The sequence below is a fragment of the Nomascus leucogenys genome, unplaced genomic scaffold (genome assembly GCF_006542625.1).
Source record: "Nomascus leucogenys isolate Asia unplaced genomic scaffold, Asia_NLE_v1 Super-Scaffold_249, whole genome shotgun sequence".
Taxonomy (NCBI): Eukaryota; Metazoa; Chordata; class Mammalia; order Primates; family Hylobatidae; genus Nomascus; species Nomascus leucogenys.
In genome coordinates, this window is record NW_022095768.1 from 1000803 (window position 1) to 1024467 (window position 23665).

A 23665-nucleotide genomic window follows, 5' to 3' on the forward strand; every position below is an offset into this window, starting at 1 on the left:
TTATCCATCTGTGTATTTACTGCTGGTCTCCTGGGAAGGGAGAAGACAGGTTATTTCAGAAATACAAACCCAAAGCAAAAACATTCCCTCCATGCGGCTGCTCTGAAATTAGATTAGTTTGTCAGATTAGATTGGAAAGGAATCTTAAATCATTTAATACAAACTGCTCATTTTGTAGATGAGGAGGCTACGGCCAAGAGAGGAAAAATGATTTGTTATCCAGTAAGTAGAACCATGGGCTTTATCTGAAAATAGTGAGAAACATTAGATCAGCATGGTTAAAAGCAAGGAATCAGATAGCTCTGGGCTCTGCTGCTTACCAGATGTGCGATCTGGAAAGTGTTATTTAAGTTTGTCTGAACACCAGTGTATTTGACTACAAAATGGAGTTGTTGCAAGAATTAAATAAAAAGATTGTGTGTTCACAGGGATGATGCATCTGAGAGCTCAATGCATGTCGGTGATGACGAAGATGAAGGTGCTGTGAGTGATGATGAGGAGGAGGAGGAGCAGGATGTAATTGAAGGAGCTTGGGCTTTGCCATCAGTACAGCTGAGTTAAAATGTCTGTTACTAGTTGTTTGACCTTGTTATAATGATCTAACTTCTATAACTATCAATTATACATAACAGAGATAAGAATCTTGATCTTGCACTATTTTGAGAAGAAAGCAAAATAAGATGTATATTTAAAGTATCTAGCACAGTGCCTGGCACAAGGGAAACGGTCAACTAAAATTTACTTTCCATCTCTGAATCCAGACTTCTTTTTCATCTCCTTCTTCTCCTTCCCTTTCTCTCTCTTCTTCTTCTTCATCCTTCTCTAATAAAATTATTTTTATTAATACACTTTTTTTTGGAGCAGTTTTGGTTTCCCAGCAAAATTGAGTGGAAGAGACTTCTCATATAACCCCTGCCCCACCTGCACAGCCTCCCCCATTATCAACATCCCCCACCAGAGGGGCACATTTGTTACAACTGAGGAACCTACATTGACACACCATTATCACCCAAAGTTTATGTTAGTGCTCACTGTTGGCATTGTACATTCTATGTGTTTAGACAAATGTATAATGACATGTATCTATGATTATAGTATCATACAGAATAGATTCACTGCCCTAAAACTCCTCTGTACTCTGCCAATTCATCTCTCCCTCCTACTAATCCTTGAAAACCACTGATCTTCTTACTGTCTTCGTAGGTTTGCCTTTTCCAGAATGTCATATATTTGGAATCATACAGGATGTAGCCTCTTCAGACTGGTTTCTTTCACTTAGTAATGTGCATTTAAATTTTCTCCAAGTCTGTTCATGGCTCATTTATTTTTAGTGCTGAATAATATTCCATTGTCTCGTGTATGGTAGTTTATTTATTCACTCACTGACTAAAGGACATCTTGGTTGCTTCCAAGTTTTGGCAATTATGAATAAAGCCACTATAAATAAAAGTGAGCAAGATTTTGTAGATGTAAGTTTTCAACTCCTTTGGGTAAATACCAAGGAGCATGATTGCTATATCTCATAGTAAGAGTATATTTAGTTTCGTTAAAACCCACCAAACTGTCTTCCAAAGTGGCTGTGCCATTTTGCATCAATACCAACAATGAATGACAGTTCCTGTTGCTTCACATTCTAGCCAGAATTTGTTGGTGTTCTGCATTTTGGTCATTCTAATAAGTGTACAGTGTATTGCACTGTTGTTTTGATTTGTATTTCTCTGATGGCATATGATGCGGAACATCTTTTTATGTAATTATTTGCCATCTGAACATCTTTGGTGAGATTTCTGTTAAAGTCTTTGTATCATTTTTTTAAGAATCAGGTTTGTTTTCTTTTTGTTGAGTTTTAAGTATTCTTTGTATATTTTGGATAAGAGTTCTTTATCAAATAGATGTGCCTTTTGCAATTATTTTCTTCAGGATGTGGCCAGGTAACACCACAGTGTTCTCTTGACAGGGTCTTTTGCAGAGCAAAAGTTTTTAATTTTACCGAAGTTGAACTTAACAATTCTTTTTTCTGGATTATGCCTTTGGTGTTGTTTCTAAAATTATCTCTGCATTCAAGGTCATCTAGATTTTCTCCTATTATCGTCCAGGAGTTTTGTCATTTTGCATATTTTATACTTAGGTCTTTGATCCATTTTCAGTTAATTTTGGGTAAAGGTGTAAGGTCTGTGTCTACATTCATGAGTTTTTTTTTTTTTTTTTTTTTTTTTTGCATGTGCATGTTCGGTTGTTCCAGCTCTATTTGTTGAAAAGACTTTTTTTTTCCTCCATTTTATTGCTTTTGCTCCGTTGTCAAAGATCAGCAGGTTATATTTTTGTAGGTCTATTTCCGAGCCCTCTATTCTGTTCCATGGATCCATTTGTCTCTTTCTTCCCTAGTACCATGCAGTCTTGATTATTGTAGCTTGATAGTAAGTCTTAAAATCAGGTAACATCTCCAACTTTGTTCTCCTTCAATATTGTACAACCTTATTTTTTATCTTTATGCTATATTGTCATTTATTCATTATCTGGATATCTAAAAATATGTATTACCATCATTACTCCTAAAGCCACTCTTCTCCATTCCACATGAATTTGTTCTCTACAATGTACGTCCACCTCTCTTGTAGCTTGTAGATGATGCCAGACACTGCCACTCCACTCAGAGAATCCCTGGGTATCAACTTTGGGACAAGGACAGTTCCCCTAGGGAAATCCTCACCCTTCCAGATACTGGAGGCAGTAAATGTGGTCTCCCACCTGGTTCTCACATCTCCATCAAGACAGCATTTGGCAGTTATAATTAATAATTTATTGTTTGGAGACATTTGCTAGTTTCCTTGCTTCAGCAATTAAAACAATATTTTATCTTTTTGGTGGTTGTTTTTTGTGGGGTCCTAGAAATGAGAGTGGAATGAAACACTTCTGAACCCCTTTTCCTGAGCCAGGCTCATTTCCTTCAGATACTACAAAAAAACCTAAATAGCCCTATATTCAGGGATCTTTTGTAAAAGCAGCAGGTCTTCTGGCTCTAATGCAGACAGACCAACTTGACAGCTTACTGTGGCTGAACATGACTGAAAATCAGGTCAGGGATTCTCACCCTAGGAGAACAAAAAGGTCGGTAACCAGTAACGAAAATGTCCCTGTTGTTTGTAGATGGAGGCGCATCACAGAACTGGCAAGTACCCGCCTGAAGGGGGTCCATCTTTTCTGGAACTGCAACATCCCATCTGTTTGCTTTTATGCCTTAATATCCCCAAAATCACTCTTGCCGAATGCTACAGAGCACATATTTATTGTTTTAATTTAAGTGAATAGGTTTGAGGATTTTAAAAGAGAACTTTGAAGCTATCCAAGGGGGTTCCAAAATCAGAGAAAGGAAAGCTTACACCAGAATGCATTAGAGTGACATAGCTCATCCCAGGCTCCCTGATTTAGGTATGAAAAGAGCACTGAGCTTATCTCAAAGGACAGTTCAGGAAGGGAGGAATGGCAATGGGTCTGGAATGGGTGCCAACTTGCCTGCAAATTTTTTTTTTTTTTGGAAGAAAAGGAGAAAGGGAGGAAAGAAGAAGAAGAAAGGAAAAACTGAAGAAAGAAACATTGAGGCTCATGTCTTTGTTTTGTTTCTCAAAAGATTCCATTAGACTCAATATGTCATTCTAAGTGCACCTGGATATAGTGCAGATTTAGATAACTCTCTCCTCCCCTTCTGACCTTTATTATGACTGCAAAAATTCTGTGTGTGAGGGATAAATAATGCATGCTCTCAGCCAAGAAGGGAAAGAAGACGCAAGGAAAAATTGCAGAATAGAGTAAGAAACATCTCTTTCTCTAGTATATTTTTTTATTTCTGACCTACTTCCTCCTACCTCCAACTCCACCCCTTGCCCTCTCTTCTCCAACAATCAGGACCTGAAAACCTGGAAGCAGAGTGTTGGAGAGCATAGGTTTGGGAGTCAAACCTGCATTTCAAATACTCACAGCAATGACATGTCAATTGTGTGATCCTAGGCTAGTCCCTTCTCTTCTCTCTGCCTTGATCTTTGTAAAATGAGGATACCCATCTTAGCGTGCTCGGTATCAAAGGCTTTGGAAGGACAATAAATGAAGATATATGCAAATGAACCTTCTCCACTGCTCCATAGGGAACAGACAGAAAGGAGAAAGGAAGTCTATTATGGTCAGTTGTGGGCCTGATGCATTCGGGGGTAAGCTGTAGTGGGAGGAGTCACTTCTCAGTGAGCCTAGAATTACTTCATAGAGGTAGGAGAGAGCCCAGAAACTTAGTCAGATGCCCCAGTCTGGCTTCAGTGGCAGCAAAGGGAACAAAGGCTTGACAGTCACCTGTGGGGTGAGGGGCTTAGTGTTTTGTTTTTGTTTGATTGTTTGTTTGTTTTACCATGTTGAGAAGTCAGAAACTCTCTGCTTCCTGCAGTTGTAACAGAAACAGATGAAGAGACAGCATTGAACTCAACTCAGTTCCCAAATTGAAATCAAAGATGAGTCTCACACAACAATAATTTGTCTGTCTACATGTATGTTTGTTTCTTATTCGTGCCTCTATTTTGCTGAGGACTGTTTTCCAGCTGGTGGTTTACATAAGGCCCTAAGCACTTGACCCTCAAACGTTTGGATTAGAAAATGAGATGGGAAAGGAAATGACTGTAGGGCAAAAAATTCAGCTTGGCTACTCAATGTTTGTGGGAAGTTGTAGGCAATAACAGAAATAAAGTTTGGGGATTATTTGCTCATTTGCACATTGTCCCTGATTCCCCAGTTACACGCCTAATTAACAGTTGGACAGTTAGGCAAACAGTTTAAATGTATGATAAGGGAGTTTGGGATTAATATCCAGTATAAGAAGGGCACATCTGGTCCTTAGAAAATCGTGGGAAGAAGTGTCCCTGCAGTGTGTTTTTTGGAGCCCAAGCCTCTGCTGCTCTGCGGGCATTTCTGAAACTTTCTGATACTGCTTCAACTACCTGTGTCTTTTCACTCTATCTCTAGAACATTAAATGTCAGAGATGGAAGAGATCTCCATGGAGGCAAAATCCGAGGTCTGAGGAAGGGAGCGAGCTGCTTGACGACACAGGAGTGGGCACCCCAGGGCTGGACAGGCCTTCAGATGCCCAGTTGCTCTGTACCCTCTTCTCCCATCTGACCCCACTAGCACCCTGACCTTGGCTCTCTCCCATCTTGTCCCAAACATTTTCAATGCTTCTGCTCTCTTGCTGCCCAACTTCTCCACTCTCCTTCCCATTTTCCTCCTAGACTTTCCTTTACCCCTTGTAAAACTAGTCTTCAGAGCCTCCATTTCCTATTAGGTTGGTAGGCCTAGGTAGAAAAAGGATGTGTCTGTGTGGCTAAATAGAGCCATCTCTCATGAAGGCAAGAGCAAGCAGATATTTCTGATTGACCTCAGTGATGGTCCTTACCACACCTGCTCTTTAGATCTCTGGGAAGATGAGAGGGTCGAGCTCCTCTGTCAACTCTCTCTTCATGCCCTGCCCATGGATGCGCCAGTGTAAGTTTTCTACAGACAACAAATGGTTTGGGGTAATCACAGAAGAATCTCCTTTCTTGTTCCTGTTCCAGTTTCACTGGGTGTTTCAGAATTACAGTCTTACAAAAGGAATCCAGCTGAAAGAAGGGAGCTGAGTTGCTGTGCATAGTAGTGCTGTGGCACTGCTGGGCAAAAGGAGGCAACCAGCTTGTCAGGGTGAGGATGTTGAAAGCCTCAGTGCCGTTCTTGTAACCCAGAGAAATCCTTGACTCTGGATGCAAAGGGTAATTGGAGAATTTGCTCAGGAATTGCTTGAGGAAACTGCACAATCAGCTTCTTCCATTCTTACTTCCTATTAGAGGCATTCTTGCCATTTCCATGGCAACTGGGAGGCTGCATGGGTGTCACTGAACAATTGCTTGAGGAGAGATGGGAGGGCCATCAGGTGGGGCAGGTAGGTACTGAGGCTGAGAACCATAAATCTTCCCATGTTATCCTTACCCGTGGTTTTAACAGGGTGAGCCTCAAAAGCAGATGCAGGAATGTAAGCATCATTATTCACTTTGTGACCTCAAGGCCCCAGATGCCCATCTGAAGTCATAAAGATGTGTGATGCGACTAGAGATTGGCACTAGAAAGATCCTGTGGCCCTTCTTCCTATCATAGGCTTGGCTGCCCTCTTCTCTGCCCACACTTTTCTTCATTTGTCTTCTTCTCCAAGCTTCTGTCAGAAGGCAAGCTTAGGACCAGAGGAAAAGGCATACCTTTCTTTTGCTGGGGGATGGCTGGTTTGAGGGGGATGGAAAATATAACACAGAGGTTAAGAGCAATGTCTGCTTTCTGGCTATGGGATTTTGACGGTCAGTTGCTTCATTAGTAACATAGAAATGATGATAATTCTTCCTACATAAAAAAGGCTGCCATGAGGATTAAATGGGTTCATACACGTGTGACACTTTGTGCCTGTCATGTAGATGGTCCTATAGAAGCAGGGTGACTTTATATCTGATGTGTCTAGGATAGTCCTGTTTTTCCTGTTTTTCCAGGGTAATTGTTGAATGGCTCCCTTTACATTTGCAAAGTATCTAAGGTTTGGATGCTAATTATGTTATTGCTCTGTAAATAATGTTAGCTGTTTTACTATGGGCAGTGATCCAGTATTTTCAGACTTACAGGGTGAGATGACACAAGCTAGGAAGTGAGGCAAGTAAGAGTTTGGCTTCGGAGCATCAGCAATCAACCCATTCAGGTTTAACTGCGTTTATCTTGGAAGAGAAAGAATACCCTGTAACACTGAAGTTTTGCCCTTCCCCACCCACTCCCACCTCTTGGTGAAATGTGCCAAGAACCAATAAGGGGACAGCCCTACCAAGGTCCCATTCAGTGACGCACATTCAGAAGACAAGTTTTGAGAGCTCTGCACAGGAGTTGCTTTCTTCTCTGCTACAAGTCAGATAAGTAGGATCAGGGTGCTGTGTCACCAAAGAAGCAGCAGAGCCATGAGTTCCCAGATACACAATAACTATGTAGAGATGACCACAGATGCAAGACCTTCTTCCCTGGGAGAAGGGCTGGGGTCAATCTTGGTAGACCATTGGCACAGGGACCATCTTGCCTTTATGTTGCCAGAGTAGCAGGCTCAAATCTCGACTGGAGGGTAGGTCTTTGTGTACTTCAGATTATGATCCATCTATTATCTATCTACCTATCTACCTATCTATTATCTATCTATCTATCTATCTATCTATCTATCTATCTATCCATCTATCTATCCATCTATCTATCTATCTGTCTGTCTTTACTGCCATCAGTACAATGACTGCTTCTCATTCTAATACTCTAGACCCTGGAGTCAAATCCAGCTCTTCCACTAACCAGCTGTGTAACCTTGAGCAAGTTCCTTATCTTTTCCACATTTCACTTTTCTCTTCTGTAAAGTGAGGATGATAACCATATCTACCCCATGGGGTTGTTTGAGAATTTTAAGCCATTCATGCCCTATTCATAGCATGTGCTTGGTGCACAGCAAGCACTATAGTAACTATTGATGTTGTTAACACATCGTTTCCTTCCTATTATCCTTAAGAGAGAGTTCTTACCTTCTCATCTCATCTCTTTAGTTTTCTTAATATAACTCTAAATTAAAATAAAACTCTTCACTTTGTTAGGAAGAGGACCATGACTTGCTTAGGCCCGACTAACATTTGCACTTACCATTTTGTTACACAGATGGGCAAACCAGGAAAACAGAGCTCAGTACAGAAGGGAGTTGGGCAGCCTCTGTTCCTGTTTGGCTCTGTCCTTGAAGAAAGTGATAAGAAGTGCACAGATTTTGGAATTAAACAGACCATGGTTTGAAGTCTGGATCTTCCATTTGTAACCAGGTGGCATTGGGTGAACTATTTAACCTCTTAGTGCCTGAGTTTACTAATGATATAGGACTTAAGGAGAAATTATTTAGGCAGATAGTGAGGATATGGAAGCCCTAGGTAAGGTTTTCCTTTTTTAAGGAAAATTAGCCCCAAAATCATTTTCTTTTCTAACAAACAGCAACCTGTAAAATTGAGCGGCAGACATAAACAAGCAAGCTGGAAGCTTGCACGAGTGAAGGCTACCTGGGACTAGGAATGTTCAAAATGGTGGCTCCATGTTCCCTTCTCTTTGCCAGCTGTGTGTACAGTAAGGAGCAGACAACATGGCACCAGCCAAGTGACAAGCCCATTTGCATAAGATTAGGGTGGGGTGGCCTGTGTTCCCCACATGCTATGTAAATATCACACCTGGTCCAACCAATCTGTGGGCCCTATGTAAATCAGACACTGCTTCCTCAAGCCTGTCTATAAAATCTGGTGCACTCAACCATGGGCCAGAATTCCCATTCGGGCAGCCCTCTCTCTCACAAGAGAGAGCTGTTCTCTTTTCTCTTTCCTTTGCCTATTAAATCTCCACTCCTAAACTCACTCCTTGTGTGTGCCCGTGTCCATCATCTTCTTGGCGTGAGATGATGAACCCTGGGTATTTACCCCAGACAGCTGCACCACTTGACTAATACATAATACAGGGAAAATTGCATGGTTCTTGCAGGGGTTAATGTGTGAAAAATTCCTAGCAGAATTTCTGGCATGCAGCAGTATTCCATAAACGTTGACTCCTTGTCCCCTCCTGCTATTAGATTGTAAGCTCCTTGGGGGGAAGGAGACTGTGTTTGTTCACTATCCTACCTCTCAGCACTTAGCACAGTGCTAGTAACTGAGCAAGCAATCAGTCACTATTCACTACATGAGTACTGAATGAATAGATTTTTCGTGCATTACATACCTTCTCATAAATAAATATATTAACTTTCTGCTTACTGCATCATGGCTAATCACTGCTAGAGATGAAGACTTTGGGGATTTAATGATTTTTGAAAACTATATTCAAGGTTAAATTACGAGTCAAGCCGAGACTTTAAACTGCTGGAAGCAATTTCCTCATATTTCAACAGTTGCTCAACCTCATTTGATTTATTTATGCAAAGCCTTCGAACCCCTCCTCCTTGCATTTTCCCACATCCTGAGTATGCACATCATGGCAACATCCTTGCTGCATTTCCTTGGAAATAAAGCAAAGGCATTGAACACAGTTTAAGGCTGAAGTGCCTCAGGCCTTGTGTTGTCAAAAGGAATTAACTAGAAGGTGAGGGGATGTTTGTCCTTGATATCACTCACTTCACTTCCTTAGTTCTGCATTTATTCACAATGTGCGAGGGATGGTAAAGGCAGATGGATTTTGAAATTGGCTTTTCTCCTGGCCTACCCACAGCTAACTCATGAGCCTCATTCCTCCCTAAAACTGCATGAAGGGCTATAACTCCTGATGGGGTGGCTGGGGTGGGGTTGAAACTGCCTTTGCAAAGATTACAAGAGTGGGAGAAGTCTAGCATGGTTGACCCCATCTTCCTTCTAGCTTCACAGGCTGGGCATAGGCTAAGCTAACCATAGGAGCAATTTAGTTTATATTTAACTTTGAAGCATGGATGATAATAATTCCTCCCTAAAATGAATCCCCTGCTTGCTCAGGGACTGAAATTTCCTTTGTAAGTCTAATGAAAGGCCACAAGAGTAGGATTATGGGAGGGGCCTGAATTCTGCAAAGATGTAGATGTAGCTGAAGGCTTACTAGTCATTGTCTCCTAGCTTGCCTTTCTATAATCCCTTGCTGCTCAGGAGTCATGTGGCCAAAGGTCACCAGATCCGTGACTTCCTCAGCTGCTTCTATAGATAATGTCACCACTGTAGACCCTCAGATTGCTCTTTGAAATGTTTTTAAGATTTTTGCATTCCGACAGCCAAATGACTCCATCCATATCTGGGACTCATGACTCAACTGATCCCACCCAGAGGCAGACTCAGCACATGAGGACTGAATCCTTATGAGTTCATCCCCAACTGATCAGCAGCATCCATTCCCTAGCCCCCTGTCCACCTAATTATCCATAAAAATCCTAGCTTCTAAGTTCCTGGGGAGATTGATTTCAAGTATAACTCCCATTCTTCTGCTTAGCTAGCTCTGCATTAATTAAACTCTTTCTCTACTGCAGTACCATGGTCTCAGTGAATTGGTTTTGTCTGTGCAGCAGGTAGAAAGAGCCCATAGGGCAATGACAGAGGTCTGCTTGTTCAAGGTTCCTTTTGTTCATATGCCTCCTCAGCCATCTTCTTCTCATGGTCCTTGGTACTCAGGATGTCTTGGTCTCCTTGGAGGCATGTCTGATGGGATGACAATTAATCAAACAGGGCAATTCCTTCCTGCCTGGAGTGGTCTGGGAGTTTCTTGACTTCTTCTCTGGATTTTAAGCTTCTCCAGGGCAATATTTTGTTTGCTTGTTTTATGTTTTTAGCACCTAAGACTGAGCATCTGGCCAGATACAACAGCAATCATTTAGGGAAAAAAAAAAAAAAAAAAAAAAAAGCTGTGGCCCTTCTCTGTGAAGGACAACCACATTTTCTTTTATGAGAGGCAGTCATTTTCCTGAGGTTGTAACAAGGACTTTGTGTGTGTGTTGTCAGGAAGAGGGATGGATACTGTTGGAGGCACTTTTTGAGAAATAGCAGCTGTCTCTTTTTATTATGTAGGGACCTGGGAAGGTGTAGACCAATCTGCAAATGGAACCTGTAGCTCCACGTGGCCGAAAGGGAACAAGATGGTAACTATGATCCTAGAAACATTTGATGAGGGAAATAAGCAAGGCAGAGAGTGGTGGCACTCACCAGGGTTCATGGGCTGGAGAGAAGGGGCCAGGTAGATTGCTCAGGGAGACCTAGTTGAAGCTCAGTGTGTACATGAGTCTGGAAGGGTCTCAGCACCTGGTTCCCCTGACACGGTGTATAGACTTGAATAACAGCAGTTGAACGTGTGTACTTGTGAACTAAGGGAAATATAACCGCAGCTCCCCACTGTGCGGTGATCTAGGCCGGCACCAGCATGGCCTTGGCTGTGCTGGGAAGTGTCCCTAGACCTGTATGAGATCATTCTTCCACAGTGACCTCTGGTGGTAGTTGGGGGCAATTGCACTTGGCCTTGGAGAAGATGGCCCTGATTGATTTTTTTTTTTTTTTTTTTTTTTTGAGACGGAGTCTCACTGTTGTGAGGCTGGAGTGCAGTGGCACAATCTCAGCTCACTGCAACCTCCGCCCTCCGAGTTCAAGCGATTCTCCTGCCTCAGCCTCCCGAGTAGCTGGGATTACAAGCGCCTTTCACAGCACCCGGCTAATTTTTTGTATTTTTAGTAGATACGGGGTTTCACCCTCTTGGCCAGGCTGGTCTTGAACTCCTGACCTTGTGATCCACCCGCCCTCGGCCTCCCAAAGTGCTGGGATTACAGGCGTGAGCCACCGGGCCCGGCCTGACTGATATTTTAAAGCAAGCTTATCTGGCCCGCCGCTCAGGACAGCTTTGAATGTGGCCCGACACAAATTTGCAAACTTTCTCAAAACATTATAAACATGTTTTTACTTTTTTTCTTTTTTTTTCTCATCAGCTATCGTTAGTGTTCGTGTATTTTACGTGTGGCCCAAGACAAAGTCTTATTCCAATGTGGACCAGGGAAGCCAAAAGATTGGGCATCCCTGTAAAGCAAGAGTAACTGACAAAGCCCTGGAGCTCTTGGATGAGTGGTGAGAATAAATACAGGGAAGATAAAATAATATCAAGAAGCAAGGAGAGAGATTTTGGACTTCATGGTGATTAGGAGAAATGGCTTGAGTGATTCATTTAATAACAACAAAAATATGGGACTGTAATTATACCCCAATTACTGAAATATCTCATACCAGTTGCAAAATTTTTTATTTAAATATTTTACTTATTTATTTATTTATTGAGACAGGGTCTTGCTCTATCACCCAGACTGGAGTGTAGCAGCATGATCACAATTCACTGCAGCCTCAAACTCCTGGGCTCAAGCAATCCTCCTTCTTCAGCCTCCTGAGGAGCTGAGACCATAGGCACATGCCACCGTGCTTGGCTAAGTTCTAAATTTTTTGTAGAGACAGGATCTCACCATGTTGCCCAGGCTGGTCTCAAACTCCTGGGCTCAGGCGATCCTCCTGCCTCAGCCTCTCAAAGTGCTGGATTACAGAGGTCAGCCAATGCACCCAGCTGGCAAACTTATGTCTTGTGCAACACTTCACATATAGGTGGATTTCAGGACATGTTTGTTGAATGAAGAGGATGGAATTAAGGCTAATCAAAATCCACACTCTGATAGAAACTTCACATACTTATCCATTTTATTTCTTACAAGCTGATAAATGTTGTTATCCTCATTCTACCGATGAGCTGTTGAAGGACCCATCTCCAGTAGTGACTGGTGGAAACAGTATTGGAACCCAGAGCTGATTCCTGAACCCCCGCCAGCCCCACTCTGTCATCTCCTCGGTCAGTTGGGATGCTGCCGGGATGTCTGCCACAGCCTTGGGCACGGAGTGGTGAAACAGATGATTTGGATGGAAATAGTTAATGGAGGCCTGGGGTCAGTGAAAGTGATTTAATTGAAATGAAGTCAAGGAAAGTTTTACAAAGGGAGAAATTAGGTGTTTTCTCCTGAGAGTTATGATCTGGTGAGAGGATTATGGTACTGAAAATCCTAGCAAAGGCATCAACCAGCAATACTTGTGAGTTCCATTAGTTACAATCATCTATTATTGGGGATGGGAAGAGAGAAGGGAATAAAAGAAAGTAAGTTAAAGGTGTTTGTATTGAAAGGCAGAAAAAAAAAAGTCAGCTAGGTGGGAAAATAAAAGAGAAAAAGAGAAATATTTTGATAAAACTGATACATTGAGATTATTCAACTGAAAGAAATGTTAAGTGTATATGGGTGATTTTGCAAGAAGTCTTGCCAAAATCACGCGAGGTTAATTATTTTGACCCCCATTTTCTGCTCCCACACTTGACTGAGGGCATTCCAGACTGGAAATGACACCACTGCCCTCAGTAACATGTCTACAGCAACTAATGATCTCTCTGGAGTGTAGCTCAAGTTCCTGGAGTGCAACTGTAACTCTAGAAGCAAATTGGCTTTGCACTAATGGCTTCGACATAATTGCTAGTAGTTTCTGGTCCGTTCTGGCACGAAACACAAAGCATGCAATTGTTAAGTATTCTTTTTCTTTTTTTTTCTTTTCTTCTTTAAGGGCCTATGGTTCATCTTGCAATATCAGAGACTATGTAACTGTTGGAAGCTCATTTGTGCAGAAGTACTAGTTAGACCAAGTCCCAGGATGGTGGGGACCTGAACTGCCTCATGCACATTGTACCCAAGAGCCTGGCCCATGAAAGTAAATCAGTGGATACTTAAATAAAAAGAAGAATATGCGCTGAAGTTTTCTTTGAGGACATTTTTTTTTCTTTCCATAGTTTTGAGCATCTCTGATGTTTTGAGATTTCTGCCAGTCTTTGAGGATGTAATGCTCAATTAGACTTGTTCTCTGTCCTCAAAGAGCTTATATAATAGTTAGTGAGCTAATTCTCCTGTTTTGAGAGACAGGGGAAAATGTTATGTTATAATGAGTCATTCAGACTCCATCGACTAGGCCTGACTTTGTTACTTTTTAAAAAACATTCTTCCACTCCTGCTTAGATATCTCTTTATACAAGACTCAGAGACACATATGACGCCCCTTAGGAGGGGTTCTGACGTGCAAATTTCTGAGACCCAGAAGCACCTAGCTTCCGTTTTCCAATGCCCCAAATTCTATAAAAACAAGCACATGCATTCGCTCCCATGTTCTCGGGTGCCTCGCCTATCAATCAAGGGTTACAAGATGTGCAGGGCAGTTGCGTTTCAAAATAAAACGGATGTGAAAACAGCTGAAGCCCAGCAAGCACTTGATAACTGCTTCTTTTGAAGGCAAAATAAGATTCTTCTATGAGGTAACAGGCTCCTTCTGGGCTTAAGTAGGTGTAGGGTTTACAGTGTAGATTCTTGTGCTATGGTTTTCCCATAAAAGAGGGAAATCTTGAAATCACAGCACTTTTGTGGTAGGGAGGATTTCAAGCAGTGCTTAATAAGGTGTACATGACCATAGCAGAGTTTCCCCACCCATCTCAGGGAAAAGGCCCCTGAAATTAATCGTGAGGAGCCTCTCCTGTCCCCAGGGACCTAGATGAACCCTGACTAATGAATATTTAAATCTCACTCCTTGTCTGCTCTCACACTCAAACCCTGATTCATGACTGTATGCTTTCCATTTGGCATGAAACAGAGAGAGATCACAAGTCCACAGGGTATAGCTCCATGCCACCTGGGGCTCCTTTAGACATTAGCATTATAGTAATTAATAATGGCATCTTATCATTGCAAGCTTTTATCAGATATTTATCAGTGGTTTACATTCTTTAGCTCATTACATTCTCCCATCAGTCCTATGAGGTGGGCACTGTTATTGCTCCCATTTTACAGATGAGCAAACCGAAGTTTAGGCAAGTGCAATAGCATGCTTCAAGTAACAAAGCTGGTGTGGGTGGGCCCAGGATTTAAACTCAGTCATCTGGATGGCAACACCCAAACTCTTACCCACAACATTCAGTGGCCTCACAAGGCACCTGGGTGGTGGCATGACTCAATGAACCTGACTCTTTCCAGAAGCTCATTCCTGCACCAGCGGTGGCACTATGGGCAATTTACTTGCCCTTTTGAAGCCTTAGTCTCTTTGCCTAAAATAGGCAGAATAAACTCACAGGACTGAATGAGATGTTGACTCTCAATACATGTTGATTTCCTTCTCTCCATGGAAATCCATCTGTACAGAAAGCTGAGTGGGACATTTTAATGTCAGTGAGCGTATGGGTCACACAGCCCACAAATGCATGCCTGGTTATCTTATATACAGGTGAGAATCGGGTTTACCCATCAAAGCATTTGAGCACTGACATTGTTTTATTTAATGACTTCAAGCTCTATCGGATTATAACTCTTCCCAATAGGACTACATATATTGTGACTTTAAGTGGAGCCCATGAATGTTTTGGTTTCAGGTGGCAGCCTGTGAATGTTTTCCCAGCAAAGTTAATTAAATGTACCCGACGCTCTCCATGAGCCTTCCCTGTCTCTCACACAGTCAGGCTTGCAATTTCATGTGCTCTCCCTTGATCTATTTTTATACCATCACATAATAATTTATCTGCTAAATATATCCATCATGCTGGATTTGCATTTTTTTTTTATTAAGTTGCCTGCCAGCCTCCTATAGTTTAATCGGTGTTTACTCAACTCTCTGAGTACTGGAGAGTGTAGAATTACAAGATGTGGGCCCAAAGCCAGCCTCTGGTAGCTGCTCTGCTCTGTGACTTGCGGCAATCCCTTTCTGTCAATCCAGGTCTCAGTATGCTCCTTTATAAAATGGGAGCAGGAGCTACACTGAAGAGTTGTTGTGTGGTTTATGGAAGGTAAGATAGTAAATGCAATATAAACAGCAGGGTTTACCATTAGAAATGGTTCATCTTTGCATGGATTTATTGAATATTACAGAGTCCTTAGCTCCATGCATGCAGAGATAGGCAAAGCAAGAAGGACAGTAAGCTTAAGGGCTGTGGAAACAGATTGGCCCTGCTTCCAGCTCCTCCTAGCTATGTGACCTTGGACATATGGTTTAACCTTGTTATGTCTCAGTTTACTGTAAAGTGGAAATGATCATTGTACCTATGTCACTGGTCTATATTAGGATTCACTTAGTGGTTTCCAACTGAGGGTGATTTTGTCCCCAGGGGACATTTGACAATGTCTGCAAACATTTTTGATTGTTGCAATTGGGGAAGGGGGGTGGCGCTGCTGGTGTCTGATGGATAGAGGCCAAGGGTTCTGTTAAACATCCTACAATGCACAGGACAGCTCCCCACAACAAAGAATTATCCAGCCCAAAGTGTCAACAGTGTTAAAGTTGAGAAACTCTCATTGACTAATATAATGCATATACATTCTTGGCATAGTTATTGGCATATAGCAAGTGTCTACCTTGAAGAATAAAGTTGATTGTGTCTGGAGAGAGTAATAGAATGCCTTAATGCCAGCTACAGCACTAGGATTGGAAACTGGATGCTAATTCTGCTCTCAGTCCCCTGCACACCCAGCTCCATCACAGCCTATTCCCTTGTGCTGACTGTGTGCATGCCAGTCTGGCTCATCCATCTGCCAGCTCCTTGGATGAAAGGCATTAGCCTGATTCCTCTTTGAATCCCTTCTGATGTCTAGTGCTGTGACTACACACAGAACACACTCCATTATGGTCAGTGCAATCAATAGCTGCCTTAGAGGTGGTTGGCAGTTTGGTTTGAGGAGTGGTAGAGATATATGGATGTAGGAGTCAATTGCTCAGAAAAGCAGGTGGGGCTCTTATAGGAGGCACCGATGAGGGACTGGGATAAAGAAGTGCATCCTCCAAGAACACTTGGCCTAGGCTGGAGGCTGTTCAGGCTCCAAACCATCACAGAGGATGAAGGAGCAAGAGTTTCTTGATCTCTCCCCTGGGAAGACTGCTGGTACTTCTATGGGACAGAGCCAGGGTGAGTGTTCACAGAACCACCAAGGACTGGACTAGGTCTACAAGGCACTACAGAAGTCATCTGGCTCCTGTGTTTGTCTTAGGAGAAACCAGTGGTCCAGCTAAAAACTGGTAGAAGCTGGACCAGAGCCTATGGGAACATGTCTTAATGAACATTACATCCTCACAAGCTAGCAGAGAGCTTGATACACCAGAAATGCTTAGTAAGGTATAAATGCCTCTAGCAGAGTTCCTCTCCCATCTCAGGGTAATCAACTGTGAGGGTCCCTTCCTTGTCCCATGAGACCTAGATGGACCCTGGTCCATGAATATTTAAATCCCACTGCTTGTCTGGTAGTCTCACAATCAAACCCTAATTCAAGATCTCAAGTCCACAGGGCATAATAGCTTCATGTCACCTGGGTCTCCTTTAGACAAAAGTAGTGATTATAACAGTGGTATTAATAGTGACATAGTTACTGAACTTTATTAGATACTTATTGGTACGTTACACACTTTAGCTGGTCACATCCTCCCATCAGTCTTATGCGGTAGGCACTGTTACTGTTCCCATGTTACCGATGAGCAAACAGAAGTCTAGGCAAGTTCAATAGCATGCTTCAAATAACACTGCTGGTGTGGGTGGGCCCAGGCTTTAAACTCACAGTCACCCGAATGGCAGCACCAAAACCCTTACCCACAATACTTGACGGCCTTACAAGGTACCTGGGCAGCAGCATGACTCAATGACCCTGAAGCTCATTCCCACAAGAGCAGTGACACTGTGGGCAATTTACTTACCGTCTTGAAGCCTTAGTCTCCTTGTCTGAAAAATAGGCAGAATAAACTCACAGGACTGAATGAGATGTTGACTCCCAATACATGTTGATTTTCTTTCTTCCATGGAAATCCAATCTGTACAGAGAACTGAGTAGGACATTTCAATGTCATGTCTCCTGATGTCTCCTAATCCAGAGCTCCCCCAGCAGTATGCACAGACACCCTGCCTTGCCCACCCCCAGGAGTCTCTGGGGACAATGAGGCTGAGTCCCTTACTTCTTGGTATCCTCCCCCATTGCGTTAGCAAAGTGCCCAGACCAAAATTAGGCAATAAATCCTTGCTAAATTGCATGCATAATCAGACACAGAAAAAAGGAACACATATACATATGTATATATAGTATTTATACTTGTATATTACAGAGATAGAGGGAAAAGACACCTCATTCTCACGCCTTCAACCATAAGCTCTAGTTCTCCTCTTTTTTTGCTTTTTAGATGAGACACAGAGGGACACTTGGGGGCTGAAAGGAAGGACCTCCCTGCTAGAGCTGCACAGCCAAGCCCTTCCTTGGTGCTTTGTCTGCTCTCTCCAGCTCTCTTGCTTTCTCTTCCCTGGGGCCACGTCTTCTGATCATGACCTGTCTAGTGGCATTACCATGCTGCTTCATATGTTGTGGCTCAGTGAGTTGTCTGTGGAGAAACTTGACTAATGAATAATGACAGAGTAGAAAGAATGTGAAATGTTGAGTCAGGAAACCAGGATTTGAGCCCCAGTTCCACTTATTATCTCATCAGGGTCCTTTCACTCTCTGAACCTCAGTTTCCTCTCTCATAACATGGAAACAGTGACCCCTCTTCTGCTTATGGAAATCAAATAGGATCATGCCTACTAAAGAGTTTCACATCAAGTGGGACACAGATAAAAGACACTATGAGTGCCACATCCATGAGATAAAAAGTCCTATAAGAGTAGAGACTATGCTTTTTACCTTTTGTATGTCCCTTTGCAGTGCCTACTGCTATAGAGGTGGTATGTAGACACCACATCCCCATGTAGTGCCTACATGTTAAAATACGCGTAATGAATTCATAATAGTATGCATATTGATGCATGGAGAAAGATGAACGTGACCACAAACATAGATGCATTTCTTCTTTTCCCCCTCAATTCTATTTTTCTCTTTTTTATTCCCATTTCATTACTTATATTTCATTTTATTTTATGAAAGAGCTAGGAAATAAATAAAGTGAATTAAAACGAATGCACAACTCTTGTACTGGGGATATGGAAGTCATCAAATGTGAATGGGCACACAAATGAAGTGCACTGTGATCTGTACACACAAGTATTTTTTAAAAGAGCGAAGAGATGGATAGAGACGGGAGGAGGTGTGGGGCATGGCTAGAAGAAGGTAGGTGGATTTGATGAGTAAAGGAGGCTGTGTAATAAGCATGATGATCAAGGTATGCTAAAATACCACCACTGCCAACCGCTGGTCACCAAAGATCAGAGGCAGCTGTAACCACACGCGTAGAACACAAGGGGGAGAGGAAGTTCCACCCAGGAACCAGGCAAGGACGAACTTCTCTAGCAGTGTTCCTCTCTCACCGTTTTCTGTAGAGTGTAGCTATGGCCAAGGCGGTGCTGATACAGTTTTGTTGAAAGCCTGTCTGTTGATGGTGGGCTTCAGGGACTCTCTGTGCACTTCTCTTTATTTGTGAAGCAGTTGGCTCCAGAGATTGAGTGACAGAGAGAAAGGAAACAGAGATGGCTTCTTTTTTCTATTTTTCCTTCCCAGGGGAAAGAGGGACAGAAGTAGACTAAAAGACAAGAACACATACAGACAAAAATAGAAAATAAAAATTATTTAGAGAAAAAAACATCCAGTAGAGGATGAATAGGAAAGGAGTGGCGTGGGGTGGAGTTTCACACCTTTGAGGAAGGGAAATGACATGAAATAAAATCAGAAATCCAAGCCTCCTGCTCCTGGGTACTTTCCTTTACCCATAGGAGAGATTTGAGTCAGGCCTGCTTTATTTAGGAGAGGACTTTGGTTTCTTTAAACAGAAGTACTGGGTTAAAGGCTCCTCGGGATCAGATGGCTGTGGTCAGGCATGGTCCAGAAGCCCCACTTTAGAGCAGTGGGAGGGATCATCCCTTACATGACTAAGGGACGATAGGTAGGTGTGCCTCTTTAAAGCAAACAAAATAAGGGAAAATTAAAAGCTACTGATTTTATACTGAAGGGCGAGGACTCAAATTTCAGACTAATTTTTTGGCTATTAAAAAGTGATTTGAGGATAAGGAACAGTTTGGAATTCCTCTTGTGAATTTTATTCCATATTGCACACCAGCATTTACTAAATACCTACTGTAAGTTATTTCTGTATGACATCATTATCCTGTTAGATTGGAAAGTGGAGAGAAGCCGGCATGGGAAGTGCCAAGGTAAGCAGTCCACTTCAAGTTGGAAGTGAAGACAGAATATTTCTTTTGGCCGGGTGCAGTGCCCATGTCTGTGGCCACTGCTTTGGGAGGCTGAGGCAGGAGGATCCCTTGAGGCCAGGAGTTCGAGACAAACCTGGGCAACATAGGGAGAGCCCCCATTTCTACAAAAAAAGCTTTAAAAATTAGCTGGATGTGGTGGCACCTTGTAGTCTCAGCTCCTCAGGAGGCTGAGGCAGAAGGAGAGCTTGAGTCCAGAAGTTCGAGACCACAGTGAGCTATGACCACGTCACTGCACTCCAGCCTGAGTGACAGTGTGAGACCCTGTCTCAACAAACAAACAAACAAATGAAAACAATTTTTAAATAGGGTAGCTAAACAGTATTCATTTCATACCTAACCTCAACTTTCACCTGCACTTGTGGTTTTGTAGACAATGAAGCTAAGGAGTACTTGGTCAATAGCACCTTAAGTCAGGATTTTTTAAATCAGGCAACTCAGCCAAGATTCTCTGGGTGCACAGATTCCTCTTGCCCCCTGCACTGACTCAGGAGCCAGTAAGGTCTTCCCTGGGTGCTGGGGGTAACAATAGACAGGGTTGAGAGGTAGGAGGTGCCTCTCACCTGCCCCAGGAACCAGGCTCAGGGCAGGCACCAGGTTCCCCAGGATTAGAAGAAGATTCCCCATTCTTTCATCTCAAAGAGGGAGCCTCAGCATCAGAGCTGAATGAATTCACTCATGTGTTCATTTGTTCGTTAATTCTTGTATTTCTGAGCATCTCTCATATGCTTCAATCCTGGGGATATGGCTTCTAAGAAGCCAGGCAGGGTCTTTGTCTGCAGGTAGAGACTTACATTCTGGTAGGACCAACAGATGGTTCACAAGGAAATGAGATGAATTGCAGAAAATGATTAGTACTGGGTAGAAAAGGAAACTTGTAATGGAATAGTGAGCATGGTGGAGGGTGGAGATAGGGAGACCAGCCAAGACTTCTGCGGGGCCGTGACACAGAAGAAGCCAGCTGCAAGGAACTCTCCAGGCAGAGGAAAATGCAAGTATGAAACTCCGCAAACCAACCTGGCATGCCTGATGCATGGGAGGGGCTCCTCATCAGGTCTGGTCCTGGGTGGGTTCCTAGAGCTGCCCTCAATAACCCGTCAAGGAGAGAGGCTTTGCAGGCCCCGCCCCAGTGATGCTGAGTCAGCAGAGGTGGGGAAGCAGGAATCAGCAGTTTAACAAGTGTTGGGTTGTTAGAATTCACCTAGCCCTGCCATCAAACTGCTGGAGCAGATGGTGACATGGGGTTAATGACCAGAATCCCAGATTCCAACTCATTTTTATCCCATTAACTGGGAGTTTATGATTTGGTCAAGGCTTGTCAAATTGCAGCAGGAGGAGGAGGCCTCAGGAATGATTGAGCACAAATGAAAAAACAGCACAAAGATGTTACAAGGTTTCCTGAAGCCACAAAGCAACACAAGTTCACTCTGGGGTTCAGGTCAATTGGCAGCTGGGAGCCCCAGAGGTCCACTCAGTGTGGACTGGTTCTATAGGTTTTGCCTGGAAAGAAAAAAGAAAACCCGCTATAGACAAAATCTCGGTAAACTACCCATTAAATGCCTGGCTTTGCTTCACACCCTTCCCTGGTATACCTGTCATGACAAATTACTTGCTAAGTGTTCACCAGGTAACTAAATGGGAATAGGTGTTGTATGAGGTGTTTATTTATAAACCAACCAACAGCAAAGAGATGCTTTGGTTTTACAATAGTTGATCTTTAACCCTTCTTTATGGGAATGACAAACCAGAGGGAAAAGTTGTATTTTGAGGTCACCGAGTTTCAAATTATAATGTCATCTGTTTATTAGAAAAGAATGCTTTTTCCCCCCTAATTAGCAGGTGGTGGCCATGGCATGTACCTAGCACATGTTAAGTAGCAAATTAGCATTCGCGCTGAGCTGATTGTAGATCTCAGTTTCCTTAACTCTCCTGCCTGTTACTCTTTGCAGAGGCAGGAGGCTGCACCCTGAGCTTTTGACCCTCCCCAGAAACCAGGCTCAGGACTGGCCTTAGGTTCCCCAGGGTTAGAAGAGTGTCCCCCTCCTTGCATCTCAGAGTAGCAATTTCAGGGTCATAGAAAGTAAATTAATTCCTGACTTCATTTATTTATTCATAAGTGAATAAATTTGCCACAGTAGAAATATGGGCATGTGGTCTAATAGGGGGTTAAATGCCTGATTTGCAAATGAGTTTGTCTGAAAAATTCTTTAATGTTTTGTCATACACTTCACCAAAAAGACCATACTTATACATAATTAGGTCAATGCTTACAAATCTGGGCCAAATTGACCCAGTCTAAAACCAATCTCTGTTACCACTAGTGCCAAGCAAATAGGTATTGTAAACCTGATTGAAGAGGGGCATGTTTAACCAACTGAATAACACAAAAGCATTTTTAAGAATCTTAGAATATCTGATGCCTTTATGTAAACCATACTGCTAATTGCGAATGAGTATTATCAATTAAAGAGGGTTTTTAAGAAGAGATATGTAGAAACATTTTATTAGCCATCAAGTTGAATTGCTACATATGCTAGAAAATGTTATAGCAGTATTTGTTAAAGAATATTCTATAATTCAGTTCCTGTTCAAGACTGTTGCCATCATGTTCTGTGCTGTTGAGGTCTTGTGGAAGCATTTCTATTGAGTTTGTGGACCACACCCTTCAGACTCAGACATACTTGGGTTTGACATTTAAGTCCTCTGCCACTTTTCAGCTGAGGGACCTTGGGCAAGTTAGCTCTTTTCTCTGTACTCAGCTTTCTCATCTGTAAAATGGGCTTGGCAGTACCCTCCTCTCAGAGTTGCTGATAACGTCCACCAAATGTCAAGCACAGAGCCAAGTGCTCGGCTGTGAAATCCATCATTAGACATATTCTCTTCTAGTCCCCCACTCCCACCCTAAATTGCCTCACCCTCTTGGAAAGCTTTAGTCAAGAGCTGCTTCAAAAGACCTTGAGAAGACCATAAGGCCATGGACAGGAAGCAGAACAGCGTGAGGAGTGCGTTTGACCCTGGCCTATGGGAAGGGATGGTGACACTAACAGCTAAACACTGCTCTGGGCAAATGATGTCTTCTAGAGCTATAAATGGTTCTCCAATCACCTGTAAGAGAGTGTCAAACATCAAAACCGAATGTTCTCTTCCTAGTCATCAAGAGAAAGTGTCAATTACTAAGTGTCTAAATTGTACTAGACACTTTAGAATCTCTATCTCATTTCATTTGCACAAAAGTTCTATGAGGCAGGCATTCTAAGCTCCATCATTTTGGAGGTGGGGAAACTGAAGTTCAGAGAAGTCCAGTCACTTCCCCCAAGGTCACAGAGCACCATGTTATGTTTGTAATCCTCAAAACAAACAAATGGGGAAGGGTAGAGGTAAGCAGTCCAAGAGTCTAAATGGGAAAGGAGCAATTAGAACAACTCCGAGACCCATCTCTGCACACATGAGAAAACATGTCTGGGACGTGAACTGAGAGAAAATACGATCCTGTGAAAAGAAGAGGCTTCATGGGGAAAACAGATCTGGGCTGGTGGGGAGGAGGGCGGAACGCAGCCTGGGAGAGGGCTGGAGGTGGAAGGAACATGAACAGATATGGAGCAACATGATTTCCAGCTGGGCAGTGCTAGTACCGGGAACCCATGAGCCATGTTGCTTTTCTCGCTATCCACACCGTGGAGCAGGGACTTGTGTGTGTACCTATCTCTCTGCCTCCTCCCCCGCTGATCCTTGAGTTATCAAAGGCAGGACATGTATCTCATTTAATTTTGTTTCCCCAAAACCACACAGTGCCTGGTACAGAGTTAGAGGCCAACATACGTATTAAACAGGTGGATGAGCTGAAGATTAGCAGATTAA

General features: G+C 42.8%; 1 long non-coding RNA gene across 1 annotated transcript; it reads left to right on the top strand.

Annotated features, from left to right (window-relative positions):
* Nucleotides 1–428: 428 nt before the first annotated feature.
* On the top strand, nt 429–13357 carry LOC105739101. The gene is made up of 5 exons (XR_001114970.1): nt 429–564; nt 3148–3429; nt 3545–3806; nt 7727–7891; nt 13174–13357. It is a non-coding gene; the product is annotated as an uncharacterized LOC105739101 (long non-coding RNA).
* The last annotated feature ends 10308 nt before the right edge of the window (nt 13358–23665 follow it).